The sequence below is a fragment of the Podarcis melisellensis genome, assembly GCF_964234715.1.
Source record: "Podarcis melisellensis genome assembly, chromosome: 5".
Taxonomy (NCBI): Eukaryota; Metazoa; Chordata; class Lepidosauria; order Squamata; family Lacertidae; genus Podarcis; species Podarcis melisellensis.
The window spans coordinates 72,115,752-72,130,205 of NC_138537.1; the positions used below are offsets into that span (position 1 = coordinate 72,115,752).

The following is a 14,454-nucleotide window of genomic DNA, read 5'->3' on the forward strand; positions in this document are numbered from 1 at the left end:
AAAACACATACACAATGTTAAACAGATAATGACTGGCATCCGAATGACTTTGGTTTAATGGGTTTTCTGTATATATATGAGAATCCAGTTGTTCCCAACTCAGTCTGAATCTGACACCTGGCAGGTTCCTTAGAAAGAGCCAATGTTGTCTTGGCTAATAGGCTGGCAACAAAACCTACAAAAGCACAGTCACACTCCAGTGATTCAATTATTATTTGAATTAAGGACACAGAAGGACCAAGAAACATATTTACAGCACAATCCTGTTCATGTTTAAATGCAGAAAAAGAGTCTTCAGGGTCAGGCCAATGGCCCATCTAGTCCATCACCCTGTTCTCACAGTGATCAATCAGATGCCTATGGGAAACCCATAGAAAGGACCAGAACAAAAAAGCACTCTCCTTTCCTATGGTTTCCAACAACAGGTTTTTCTCCATAGTAAAAATGTTTATTTTGTTTTGCATAAAATGAAGCTAAATATCTATTAATTACAGACAACATGACACTTGATTGATTGCAACTGAATTAAGTATGCATGCATATATGATACACAGCAATGTATCTGGACTCCAAGAAGGACTCAATATGTTGGGTCAACTTACTGGGGAAACCCATGACTTTGGCCAAGCAAAATGGACTTAATTTCTTTAGGTATTTCAGACGTTAACCAATCCACCCCATCCATTTTACAAAAATACTTTTCTACCTCTTTCATTCTACACTGGCCAGGATGGTGTGTGTCCTAAGCCCTTTGTCCTTCTAGGTACCTAATTCACAGTCTCTTGTCATTGCACTTTGCTGCTTAGCAAGGGAACATTTTTTTAAAAAAATCAAAACAAAAACAAAGGACAAATGGACGGAAGGGGAATGTTATTTGTCAAGGACTGGCAGGGCACTAAGGAGTGGGTGATGGAGGCCATGGGGCCAGAGGCTGACCCACCCAGGGGAATGCGATTTATGGGGTGTTTTGCCTCTGGTGAAGCCAATGCTGGATAGTGACTAGGAGCAGAGGAAGAGATGGTGCCTGTAAGGGGGGCAGTAGAATCCCCTTTGTCCCCTTCTCCACTGTCTTCCAGGACCAGGAGGGGCTTGAAGAGACAGGCACGACGGCAACTTCTGTGTAGTTAAAGTCTCAGGTTGCTTGTGTGCATGCCATAAGATGTAGATTTTTTTTGGCGGGGGTGGTCACACTGTTGCTCTGACAATCCAGCTCAGAGCACAAGCCTGGGGGATAGGATGCCAACTATTTATTCACCAGAAGCATGTGCGTGTGTATTCTGTGCACCTTGGAGCTACTGTTAAGTGTGTGCATTGTCAATAAAGAACTAAACTACCAGCCATTTGTCCTCCTTGGGCTGGGTGTGCTAAGCACACCTCAGTTCTGTGACAGACAAGGCAGATGAACATTCTTCTCTTACATCCAAAGCCAAGACTCACAAGGAGTTATGTGTCTAGCGATTTTTAAAAATAAATAAAAAAGTTTCATTACCAATCCGTTATCCCTAGAAAAGTCTTTCCCATCTCCCTTCTGTTTAGAGGACGTCATAATCCCGCAAACAACATGTCATTCTCTCTTGTCCAGCATGCTAAACAAGACTGAGCATCCCAGGCAAATTCTGCCAATTTTTGTAGCCAACTGGGTGTGTCACAGGAAGCAACCCTCCCCCCCACACCACAACCATCAAAAATATCCTTCCAGCCACATCAGTTCTGTTGCATCTGTATCATCTGCTAAATGAAAAGTGGATGTCACATTTCAAAGAAGCCTAGATTTTGCAAGGACATGAAATTTGATTTTCTCTGCAGAAAAATGAATTATTACCTGCGCATCATCCACTGACTTAGATTCTGCTCAGACTCTGTATGAAATGACTTAAAACTCCAGCCTCAGAGAACTTTTACAAAACTTCTTAAAATGTATATTTTCTATATTTCCACGGTAGGTGGTGTACATTTCTGTGGGGAGTAGAAGACGGCCTTTGCATTCCAATGATTGCCCTCTAACCCCATTCCATTGAAATCAATGGTGCTTACTTTCACTGGAACATGCTCAAAATGAGAAATACTGTAATGTATAGGCAGCGTCATGCTCCTTGCTGGTTGCATGGCCCATACTGGTCACAGTCACTGGGCATATAAAAATATACATTTATGTACTTCGTAAAAGCAATAGCAAGAGTCTCTACTCATGCTTGTCCTTCTGGATAAAGAGAATGAATATACTATTCATTTCAGAAATGCAGTCAATTTAAAAGTATTACACTTAGCAAAAAATAAAAATAAAATAAACAGTATTGGTGGTTGACTAGCAGGGAGTCTCAAGATTCCTTCAACTAACTATGGTGACTGGCACCTCTCTTTGAGCCATGAAGCAGTCAATACCTCACTTCTCCTAATTTCCCCCCAGCATGAAACAAAGTTAAGGATCACATCCACTGCTGCACCCTCTTTGTTCTTCTTGCCTCTCCACACATTGGCTTGGCAAAAGGAAATGTGGCCCTGCATTAGAGAAATGAATGGCAGGTAACAGAGAGATAGTGGCAGCTAACATAAATTACATGGCAGCTGCCAGAGGTCCAAAAAACCAGTGGTGGATGCCATGGAGCCTCCCTGAGAAAAGGCCGAAGGATGGGAGAGTAAGAAAGACAGTTAAGAGGCTTCATCTATTCTGAGATGCAAAACAACACCTTCTTCATGAAAGTGATGAGCAAGATGTGGGTACAAGAATCAGTGTTTTCTTTTCTTCAGGCATCATCATCATCACCATTATGAAGTCACAATGGCCAGGTTGTCTTCTGCTGATACTTAAGGCAGTATCAGCATGAGGTCACTGAGGTGACTGTCAACAGGGGACAAACACAGTGGCTTTCAGTATCTCTCTCACTGAAACAGGCAGCCAAGCGAGGGCAGAAGAGACCAGGCAGACACCCCATTTACTACAGAGCTTCTACTTACAGTAAATAACACAGGGTGGTTCAGCATCAAATAAAGAAGAGATAATGGAACGTAAGTACGTAAGAAGAGCCTGCTGGATCAACCAAAGGACAATCTAGTACAGCATCCTGTTCTTGCAGCGGCCAGCCAGATGCCTAGGGGAAACCCACAAGCAAGACCCAAGCACAAGATCACTTCCCCCTCCTGCTGTTTCCAGAGACTGTCACTCAGAAGCATTACTGCCTCTGACCATGGAAGCAGAGCACAGCTATCTGGGCCAGAAGCCATTGATAGCTTTAGCCTCTATGAATCTAAGTTGGTGGCCATCACTGTCCCCTGGGGCAAGGAGTTCTGTAGTATAACTATGCTCTATGTGAAGAAGTACTTTCTTTTATCTGTCCTGGATCTTCCAGCATTCAGCTTCGTTGGATGTCCACAAGTTCAAGTCTTATGAGAGAGGGAGAAAAACTTTTCTCTATCCACTTTCTCCATGCCATGCATAATTTTTCTTAAAAAAACTTTTATCATGTCTTAATAGAAGATAGATAGGAATCTTGGCCGACCTCCAGACGTAAGAGAGCAAGGCACACAGACCATAGTACTTCTTCCTCTGTGGTTTTATCAAGATGTTGCTTAGATTGCAGTGTTTGACTTTGATCTTAACCTTCTCCCTGTCACAGGCCATTTGTGTGCATTCTCCTAGCCCAGTAGGATAGACAGTGGTTATGCTAGGATTATTAGACAAGGATAATAAAGGATTTACGTAGGAACTGGGTATAGGGTTGGCACAAGAGTCAATTAAATGTGGCAACTTGACTGCCTGTTACAGTGGTACCTCAGGTTACATACGCTTCAGATTACATACGCTTCAGATTACAGACTCTGCTAACCCAGAAATAGTACCTCAGGTTAAGAACTTTGCTTCAGGATGAGAACAGAAATCATGCTCTGGTGGCGCGGCGGCAGTGGGAGGCCCCATAAGCTAAAGTGGTGCTTCAGGTTAAGAACAGTTTCAGGTTAAGAACGGACCCCCGGAACGAATTAAGTACTTAACCTGAGGTACCACTGTATTTACCCTGGTCAAATGTTGTCAAATATTCCACAAAGTAAAAAATGTTACTGTGGTGTGAAAGCTGTTTTGAAAAATCATTATGGTGTTATTTGTTAGCAAGAACAGAAATATCACTTGCCTCCTAACCCTAGAGCAGTCGGGGAGGAAACTTGCAGCACATCATAGGTTTTCCTGTTGTTCACCACCTGTGGTAACTTCAGACATCTAACAGGAACAGGGCCAAAAGCAACCTTCAGTGGCAAAGGTGAGTTATTAAGACCACCCATAGTTCCATCTTCTTGCAGTAGGAACCAGAGACTCTCTATGTGACCTCGCTCTGTTACTTGCTTTATTTCTGTTTTGCTTTCTGTTTTTTTCTTTTAAAAATGCTGTTATTCGAAGCTACCCCGGTGTTTCAGGATACAGATTTTTGGTCTAGTTCAGACATTATGGCAAGCTATATTTATCATGACCTGTGATAAGAGGGAGAGAATTGGAATGTGGGGGGAAAGGAGAAGGAGGGGGGCACAAAAATCTGAGGCACTGCCCTGATGGTCAAACCTATTTCATGGTTTGGCCATGAAACAGGCATGGAGCCAATACTTCATACACCTCTGCTTTTTATGAATTGCCCTCATTTACATTTTCATCTAAACCCATTTCTACCAGGTTCCCTTACTGACTTCTGTGACAACACACACACAAACAAACTTTTCCTACCTCAAAGTTAGATTTCATTTGCACAGCCATCATAAATTGCTAGCTATTCTAGGCAGGATTGCACAGTTACATTCACTGATGAATAATCATATCCACAAGAGTGGTTTGATTTGCAAAATGAAACTGTCTGCTCCTAGACGTTGCATTTATATTTTGACAGTACAAGTCAACACACGGTAAGTTAAGCAAGGACACAGGTGACATCAGGGCCTGCTTCAGTCAGACTGTTGCCACTGCCACCCTCTGGGTCAACATCACTTCTGCCCTGTGGGAAAGAACACCTGAGGCTGTCTCCTGCTTAGTGGGACTGGTTGTTTTGTGAGTATGTGGTTTTAAATGTGAACCTAGCTAACACACACTTTCTAAAACAATAGAAGAACAGATACACAGCCATCATTTGGAATTCCTGCTTCTCCAAATGTTCAATGTAGCTCTCCAGCCAAGTAAGATGTACAAATATGCAGATACTGAGGGAAAGTGATCATAAAAATGCATATGTTGGGGGAAATAATATATAGAATGCATTGCAGGAGGGGAAATTGCTTTGCAAAAAGTGTAGTAGGCAAACTTGTGTAAAAACGAGTCTAGTAAGAAACATTGTGGTTTTTATATTTTAATCTGATGTTGCGAACCTCCCTGAGATCTATGCACAAAGGGCGGTATACAAATTTAATAAACATCAACACTCACATTAAAATGCTGATGAATTTTCCTGAGGACTTCCTCCCAAAATACTTAGGTGGAAATGAGGAGAACTGAACTTAAGAGTAGAAAAATGAGAAACCAAAATTGACAGATCCGCCCAGTCCTAGTTGTTAGACACTTTGTGGACTCTAGCTGAAAAGCAGAGTAGAAATCTACTAACTAAATAAATAACAGCATGAGGCTGAGGCTCCAGGAATCTCCCCATTCAGTTAGTAGCAGATGCAGCCAAGTATGCTTGTGTGTAATAGGAAACATCTTCAGTTTGTTACCACCAACAAGGCTCTGTAATTTTTAGTACAAATGCAGGTGGAGGCAATTCAATATTTGGTAATGAATATAACACCACACCCTCAGGGTATACCAAAATAAGAGAAAAGTGCCACAACGCACCACAAAATACAATGGGAGTGAAATAATGATGTGTCTGGGGAGCCTGATATTGGAAAATCATTTGCTTTAGTCACTGACAATGTCAGTAATGTGAACGTAGCATAAGCCATAACTGTGGATAAACATATGCATAATTACTCCAATTATAATACACATCCCATAGCCGAAACCTGCTTCTTAATTATTAGATTAGGCAAGCTGAAAGTACCTACTAGAGCTATTATGAAATGTATGAAGCTGTTCAGTCTGCAACTGCAGTGCTGAATACAAAAAAAGAAAGAAAGCAATGCTAAGAATGAAATGGTAACTTCAAAACTTTCCAGGTAGACAAAGTGGGGAAAAGGAGGGATTACATCTTCAGGACATTAATACAAGAAAGGAGCTTCTGGACAATGACAATTGCAGAGCTTAAAGAGCATATTTCATGGCAGCCAATGAGGATAGCTTCTGAGGTCCTTTCTAAACTTTTAAGAGTCTACAGAGATTGCTTCTGCAATCAATGTGACTAAATCAAAGCACACTCATAAGAAATTCCTCAATTTATAGCCAAGATAAAGCCAATTGTCTTTGAGAAGCTAAGTGCCATCTGTACTCAGAAGCCCAGAAGTTGTGAAAGTGAAAATCTTTACTATCCGATGGGAAGAGCTTTGCTGCCAATCAATGCATCTACAGCTTCCAACAAACATCAAGCTTCAAAGTAAGAGTGCTAATGATAACACTGGGAGCAGTTGGTGGGCTGGGGAAGAGGCACTTACCGGACCTCCCAGAAGGGATAAGGTGGTAGAGAGGGCAATAGGGTGAGAACACACTAGCAGGAGCCCTGGACTGGCTCCACTGGGACAGTTGCACTGACCTCACCACCCTCTTGCCCCCCCTCAGTAAACAGCAGTGACTTACCTGCTACAGTGAGGGGGAAAAGTATTTTATCCCCTGCTAAATTTGCTCGTTTGCCCTCTGACAAAGAAATGACCAGTTCATAATTTTAATGGTAGGTTTATTGTAGCTGTGAGAGACAGAATAACAACAACAGGGAAACCCCCAGAAATCCAGAAGACAAAAGTCAGAGATTGATGTTCATTATAATGAGTGAAATAAGTATTTGATCCCTTTGCAAAAGATGACTTAGTACTTTGGTGGCAAAACCCTTGTTAGCAATTACAGAGGTCAGACATTTCTTGTAGGTGGCCACCAGGTTTACACACATTTCAGGAGGTATTTTGTCCCACTCCTCTTTGCAGATCCTCTCCAAGTCAGTAAGATTTTGAGGCTGATGTGTAGCTACTCAAACCTTCAGCTCCCTCCACAGATTTTCAATGGGATTAAGGTCTGGAGACCGGCTAGGCCACTTCAGGACCTTAATGTGCTTCTTCTTGAGCCACTCCTTTGTTGCCTTGGCTTTGGGTCATTGTCATGCTGGAATACCCATCCTTGACCCTTTTTCAATGCCCTGGCTGAGGGAAGGAGGTGCTCACCCAAGATTTGATGATACTTGGGCCCGTCCATCGTCCCTTCAATGCGGTGAAGGTGTCCTGTCCCCTTAGCAGAAAAACACCCCGAAAGCATAATATGTACCCCTCCATGTTTGACAGTAGGGATGGTGTTCTTGGGGTCATAGGCAGCATTCCTCCTCCTCCAAACATGGCGAGTTGAGTTGATGCCAAAGAGCTCTATTTTGGTCTCATCTGACCACAACACTTTCACCACTTCTCCTCTGGGTCATTCAGATGTCTATTGGCAAACTGCAGATGGGCCTGTACATGTGCTGTCTTGAGCAAGGGGACCTTGCGGGCTCTGCAAGATCTCAGTCCTTCATGGCGTAGTGCATTACCAACTGTTTTCATGGTGTCCTGAGATCATTGACAAGTCCCCCCCGTGTAGTTCTGGGCTGCTTCATCACAATTCTCCTCATCATTGCAACTCCACGAGATGAGATCTTGCATGGAGCCCCAGACTGAGGAAGGTTGACAGTTCTTTTGTGTTTCTTCCATTTGTGAATTATTTGTTGTTGTTGTTTAGTTATTTAGTTGTGTCCAACTCTTCGTGACCCCATGAACCAGAGCACACCAGGCACTCCTGTCTCCTACTGCCTCCCGCAGTTTGGTCAAACTCATGTTAGTAGCTTCGATAACACTGTCCAGGCTAAAATATTCCACAAGCTTATAGAGATAACTGTAAATTACTCATGCAAACAACCCAATCCACATACTGCAGAAGGGAACAACATCATCATCAACAACATCAGCAGCAACTACATCAAAACCTTCTTGTGCATTTTGGGTAGGAGAGCAGGTGAGAATTCTTGCTACTAGTGTTCTCTCTCTCTCTCTTTCTCTATCTCTCTAAGGTATGTGGAATTCTTGATCTGGAGGAGCATTCAATTATGCAATCTACTGCCCACATTCTCAAGCAGTATGTCCCCAGGAGAGTCATAGCACAAGATTCTTCTGAACTTCTAAATCAACACTCAGCGTACAGAGATTCTGATATTACTGTGACGTTTTGATGTGTTTCCAAATATACTTCTGGTATTTTTTTTATCAAATGCCTCTCTGGGATACTCATTTTAATGAGAAAATTTGTGCTGTATGAATGATTAGCAAAAGCTGAACTAGGAAGCATGCATAGGATTTGTGCTACTTAAAAAAAAAATGTTTTTTTTTTCTTAAGCTTTCCTTTTTCTTTATGAACAACAACAGAGAGAAGTTTCAGGACCATCAATTCTGAACACTCTGGGTCAGGCCCTGGCATTTGGTAACTGCTGTGAAAATCTGTGGGAGCCCAAAAAGACTTGCATTTTCATTACAGAAAGAGCTTTCAGCCCAATACCTCATCCATTCTAGTGATGGAGAACAGTTGATGCTCTGAACTGAAAACAAAGGAAAACACATATCCAACTGACCTCTCAAGGTGCCCGGTGACAGTCTTGAATAAGTCCTGTGTATTGCTCCTCTGAGCACATGATCTTAAAGGTGTACTGAGGGGGTGCAGCAGACACCACCAACCCCAAGACGGAAAGTTCTAAACTGGTAAGACAGACTCCTCTAGAGGGAGGTTTCCATGTAGCAGCCAGCCATATTGGATTAGCATTTGGCCTTGCCCTTGAAGTTTAGCTTCAGTAACTTCCCATTGGCCAAATATGTCTAAGCTGGCCTTTTAAGACTAAAAGAGGAGGCCTGTTGGATCAGACCAAATGGACCTGGATGCCTTTAAATGGTGAGCAGACCAATTCAAGGCGCACTAAGTTGCCATTAGTAATGGCTACTAATCTTAATGGCTGTATGCTACTACCTCCAGTATGCCTCTGAACAGCACTTGGTTGGGAAGAACAGTGGGGAATGGGTTCTGTGCTGGTCCTTCTTTTGGGCTTACTATACCCTCTGCTTGGCCACTTTGGGAAGCCAGGTGCTGAACCAAATAGTTCTTTGCATATACTTTATGGCTTGCCTTGTGATATAATTTTGATATTACAGCTTGCTTGTAAAATCATTTATGAGCAAAATTCCAATTATCTGTTTTTCCTGGGATGCCATAAGGGATCACATTGTACAAAGGACAGTTTTCCTTGGGAAACATCCCCAAGACAATAAGCTTAAAGGTGAGTTATGCTGAGAAAGCTTCATCTACAGCACAACAATACTTTAGTTTCATCATCACTATAACCAGCGCTTTTTTTCTTCATGGTGAGTGCTGGCACCTTTTTTACTATATATATATAAAGCACTGCCTATAACCTCTAATTTACACTAGGCTCCGCTACTAATATACACATTTTGGTGTGCAATTTGGACTGTCTACCATACAGTGGTACCTTGGGTTATTATTTTCTAAAAAATATTTTTTATTGAATGATTTTATGTTACAAAAAACAATACAGCCATACTACCACTAAATATAATTAAGAAATAAAAATTACATAGATCAATATTTAGTTTGTTATTTGTTATTTACCGTCTTATTTCCTCCCAAACATTGCATACAACAACACACATATGTGCAGACACTCACACACCCACACACACCCACAAAATGATGATAATGAAAGTAAATATTTTTTCCCCTTTTATCTTCCAAAATCTTTTCTTCAACTTTGACTTCCTGTCAAGTCCCTTTGCATATATTTTATCTTACATTTGAATGTACACAAAACAATAAATCTTTCTATATAATTTTTCTAATACATTCTGAAAACATAATAAATCCTTAATTGTTGTCTACCTCCTTTTAGTTCCTTTATCACTCGAATGCTAGCACTAAAAGTATTATTGTATTTTTGAACATATCTTCTATAACCATCCCATTTTCCCGCAAATTTTTGCTTTGAGTTTCCTCTTAGTCAGTTGAGCCGTCTCCACCAATTCCTGTAATTTGATTTGCCAATCTGTTATTTTTGGAGCCTTGAGATCTTTCCATCCCTTGGCCGCTCTCAGGTTACATACGCTTCAGGTTACAGACTCAGCTAACCCAGAAAAGTACCTCGGGTTAAGAACTTTGCTTCAGGATGAGAACAGAAATAGTGTTCCGGTGGTGCGTCAGCAGCAGGAGGCCCCATTAGCTAAAGCAGTGCTTCAGTTAAGAACAGTTTCAGCTTACGAACGGACCTCCGGAACGAATTAAGTACTTAACCCAAGGTACCACTGTACACATTTTGGGGGAGCAATTTCCCCTCATAGAATGCATTTTGTATATTATTGTCCCTAACACACACATTTATATGCACAGTTTGCATTGCAAAATTTGGAAAAGTGCAAATTTCAAAGGACAAGTGTTTTTCAGTTTGCATATTTTTCGGACAGTGAACATTAAGTAGGTTTACCTTTAAATGCGAACTGAATAGAATTTCTCCTGCACTCCTTCTACTTGCCAATGTTCAGTTAATCCTGCAATGAGAAAAAAAGGAAACAAATCAATGATCGGTGCTTAGCTAGCTTTTCTTTTCTCAAGACCAGGAACAAGGAAGTTAGTTAATGCAGACAGTGTTAATTAAAGGACAAATAGAGCTTGCTAGTAAAGATTCCGTTTAGAAGAATTTCTCAGTATAGGGCTTTAAAGCATGTGATTATGTTCTTGTTTAAGGAAGAGATATTCTGAAAATATGGATTGTTTTAGCCTCTGCATATTTGTTTTAGGAACATCCAGGAACTTAATGGATTATTCATGGAAAGGGAATTGCAGGGTTTTCAGCTAGTCAAATAGTTTATGAGCAGGAGCATCATAAACTCCAGTTCATCTTCTAGTCGAGTGAGAAGATTTCATTCTGGCACCAATCTACACACACTCAGTGTACCCTCTCATTCAAAGTGTCACCCTAACCTTCAAGCATGGATGGGGAACCTCTCACCCTCCAGGTGTTGTTGGACTATAAGTCCCATCTTCCCTGTTCTTTGGCCATGCTGGCTGTCACTGGTGGAAGTTAGAGTCCAGCAATATCTGTTTCCCCATCCCTGCCTTAGAGGTTGGCTATACTATGGGATGCAATTCAAGTACATAGCTGGAGTACATAGGTAGATTCCCATCCTTTGTAGCTCTGTTTGTACCCCATTCCCAAGAAATCCAGGGAAGTCTGGAAATGACTGCAGTCACTGTCTTCTGTCTAGCACCTCATCCTGATCTTCTTCCATACTCTAAGCCTCTTTCAAAGAGTTAGGGGCACCTAATTTCTCCTAACCTATGGCAGTTTATACATTCCTACTGAGCATAAAATTAAAATGCTTGAGGAGATGGATCTTTGCACACTCTGATATGAACTAATCTGATCTCCCATATTCACATGTTATCCTCCAGATTCCCCCTTTGTGAATGTTCCAATTAAGATCTCACCTCAAAAGCCATTTACAAATGTGTATTTTGAGAGAAGCTACATTCAGAAAACTCTTCTGAAATAAATGTTAGCAAGCATTTGTTTAAATATGTACTTCATTCATTTTTTAAAAAAAACAACAACAACCACAGTTTAATGTAGAAATAGGATGAAGCAGAAGCAGACTGGCTCACTTTCCTGCTGGGATCTCCTTTCCACAGAGTGATCCCAAGTCCTTACTCAGCAATGGGCAATTAGTGTGTTCTGCTGTGGCTATTCCAACGTTTGATGTCTGATTGTTAGGTTTTTAGTGTTGCTCACTGACACAAGACCTTGTGGTAGGGCAAGTTTGGCAGGATAAAACCCATAACATCTTAGAACAACTCTTTCCCCCAGGACCCTGACTCATAACTCATTTACTTGAGGTGTTCTCTGCTGCTCTCATTGCACACATCATGGCAGTAAGCTTGTCCTTTTTAGACAGTAATTATGCAGCTGGAAAGCTGTGTGAAGCTGCTTTCCTTTTAGCAAGTTTGTGCAATGTGAGAGCCATATAACTTTCCTTGGAGAACTCATTAAAGATATAGAGCAAAGCAGCCTCATAACCATCTAAGAACCTAGCATTAACCTCAGTACACACCTGTGATGTGTAGGTGAATGAGGCCTTAGAAAAACATCTTGAAAGGGAAAAGGACATTGGGTGTCGTTAAAGGGCCGAGCTAAACTTTACAGAGAGACACATGCAACTATATCATTTCTCTGCTTGCAATTTATCACCTTCAAACAGCCCTCCACTACTGGAGTTCCAAAACACATGTTGATCCCTTTAGGGACTCTGACTTGGGAGAAAGCTGCTGGGGAGGGATTTGGAGAATGAAAACAATTGACGGGAAAGCGTTAAGCACCCCTCCCTCTCCATCATTTATCCTACCTGGAAGCAGCCTTTCCTATTTAAAAAGGGCAGTTGGGATATGGTTATGCACATCTGTGGAAAATGGCTAGTTTGGCCTTTCTTCACAAGGAGTTTTCACTTATTTTCTTAAGAACATAAAGGTTGGCTTAAAGGTTAAATCACTTCACTGTTTGTACTTTAGACAAAGCACTTGTATTTCTGCAATCCTCATTTCACCCGCAGCTTAAATAATTTAACGTAAGAACTGTTTACTTTATTTCATTTCATTTGGAAATCCAATAGCATTGCAAGCACACTGTAAATTAGACTGCAGTCATTAAAAGGACAGGTCAAAGATAGATTGGCAATAAAATCAAAACATATAGTCATATTACAGTAATAATAGAAGTATTAGAACTGTCTGACACAGGATGATTAATACCAATTTTGGCTTACACAATTTTATGTGCCTGATGTTAACACCATCAAACAACAAACACATCAAGAATTAAGTGATGGACTACCACTGCAATGTATGAGATTTAATTTCTGGAACACTACAGATTATGTGGTGCAAAATCCAGCAGCTATCTAGAAATGGAACATCCTCTGCATTGCAGCAGCTTGCTTTCTAACATTTCCCTAGATATCACTTCAGAATGAAGATATGAAATCTGGAAACCTGAATGGGCACCAATGCCAATTTGAGATCCCTTTAATATTCTTCTGATTTTTGCTATTAAGATTTAGGAAGTGGTGGGTGTAGTCACATGCCTGTGCATTTTTGCAATTATTTATCACACTTCAGTGAGCTCAGGACTACATACCCTGGTGCTATTCTCCTATAACCTGACAAGCACAATTACCCTATGTGGTAAGTTAGGGGGAAGAGAGAGTGACTTTCCCAAGGTAAGCACCATGCTTGAATCCAAGTATGACACTTGTTTTACTACACCACTTTTTCTTTTTCTTTTTTGCTGATTTGTACACATATTAATTGGTTGCTTTGTCATTTCTTCTCCTCCCGCCCTCCCAAGTGTAAATGCATCATCCTGCAACGGAGCAGTTGTCATGCACAGAATTAGGACAGAGGTAGCATGGCAGGACTATAGTTAATCTGAACAGGAAGCTAGAAGCATTCCAGGCTCTGCAACCTACATGGGCAGAACCTAATCCCATAGCTCTTGACATCGGGACTGCAAGCAGCAAGCAACAGATCAAGCAAAGTGGCCATCGAACACTCTGTGTACTCTTTACTTATAGCAGGGATGGCTACCCTATGGCCTTCCAAATGTCGTTGAACAACTCTCATAATCCCTAACTATTGGTTATCTTCACTGGGGCTGATAGCTGTCCAACCATCTTGTAAGCCACAGGCTGACCACTCCATGCCCTATGGGATCTCAGAGAAAATCTTTGATTTCAAGGAACTCTTGAGTAAATATGTCTTGTATATATATATATAGGTAAAGGTAAAGGTACCCCTGCCCGTACGGGCCAGTCGTGTCCGACTCTAGGGTTGTGCACTCATCTCACTTAAGAGGCCGGGGGCCAGCGCTGTCCAGAGACACTTCCAGGTCACGTGGCCAGCGTGACGAAGCTGCTCTGGCGAGCCAGCACCAGCGCAGCACACAGAAACGTGTATATATATACACGTCTTTTAAAAGCTCAGGGACAATGACTCCAATAACCTTGCCTAACTGCCTGTTTCAGCTTTTAAAGTGGCAGATGCCTAATTCTACAATATTCACACTTGACAGGACACCTGTATATTTTGTACATCATTATGAAGAACTGACTACAAAAAAGGGAAATGAACATCAGCCCCAAATTAACTGCTTCCCAATATAATGTAGATACTACTCCATTCTCTGGCATGTGCAATTCATATTTCATCTGTAAGGATGCTGTGTTTTGGAACTGAAGGAAAACTAAGAAAGAAAAAATTGCTTTTATTGGGTAGTA

General features: G+C 41.4%; 1 long non-coding RNA gene across 2 annotated transcripts; it reads left to right on the forward strand.

The window, feature by feature from the left end:
• Positions 1-2,760: 2,760 nt before the first annotated feature.
• LOC309371259 lies at positions 2,761-13,938 on the forward strand. Of its 2 annotated transcripts, XR_014168979.1 has the most exons (5): positions 2,761-3,014; positions 4,138-4,250; positions 6,347-6,497; positions 8,012-8,089; positions 13,527-13,938. It is a non-coding gene; the product is annotated as an uncharacterized lncRNA (long non-coding RNA). The 2 variants fall into 2 exon arrangements; XR_014168980.1 differs by lacking the exon at positions 2,761-3,014 and having other exon boundaries at positions 3,250-4,250.
• Positions 13,939-14,454: the final 516 nt, after the last annotated feature.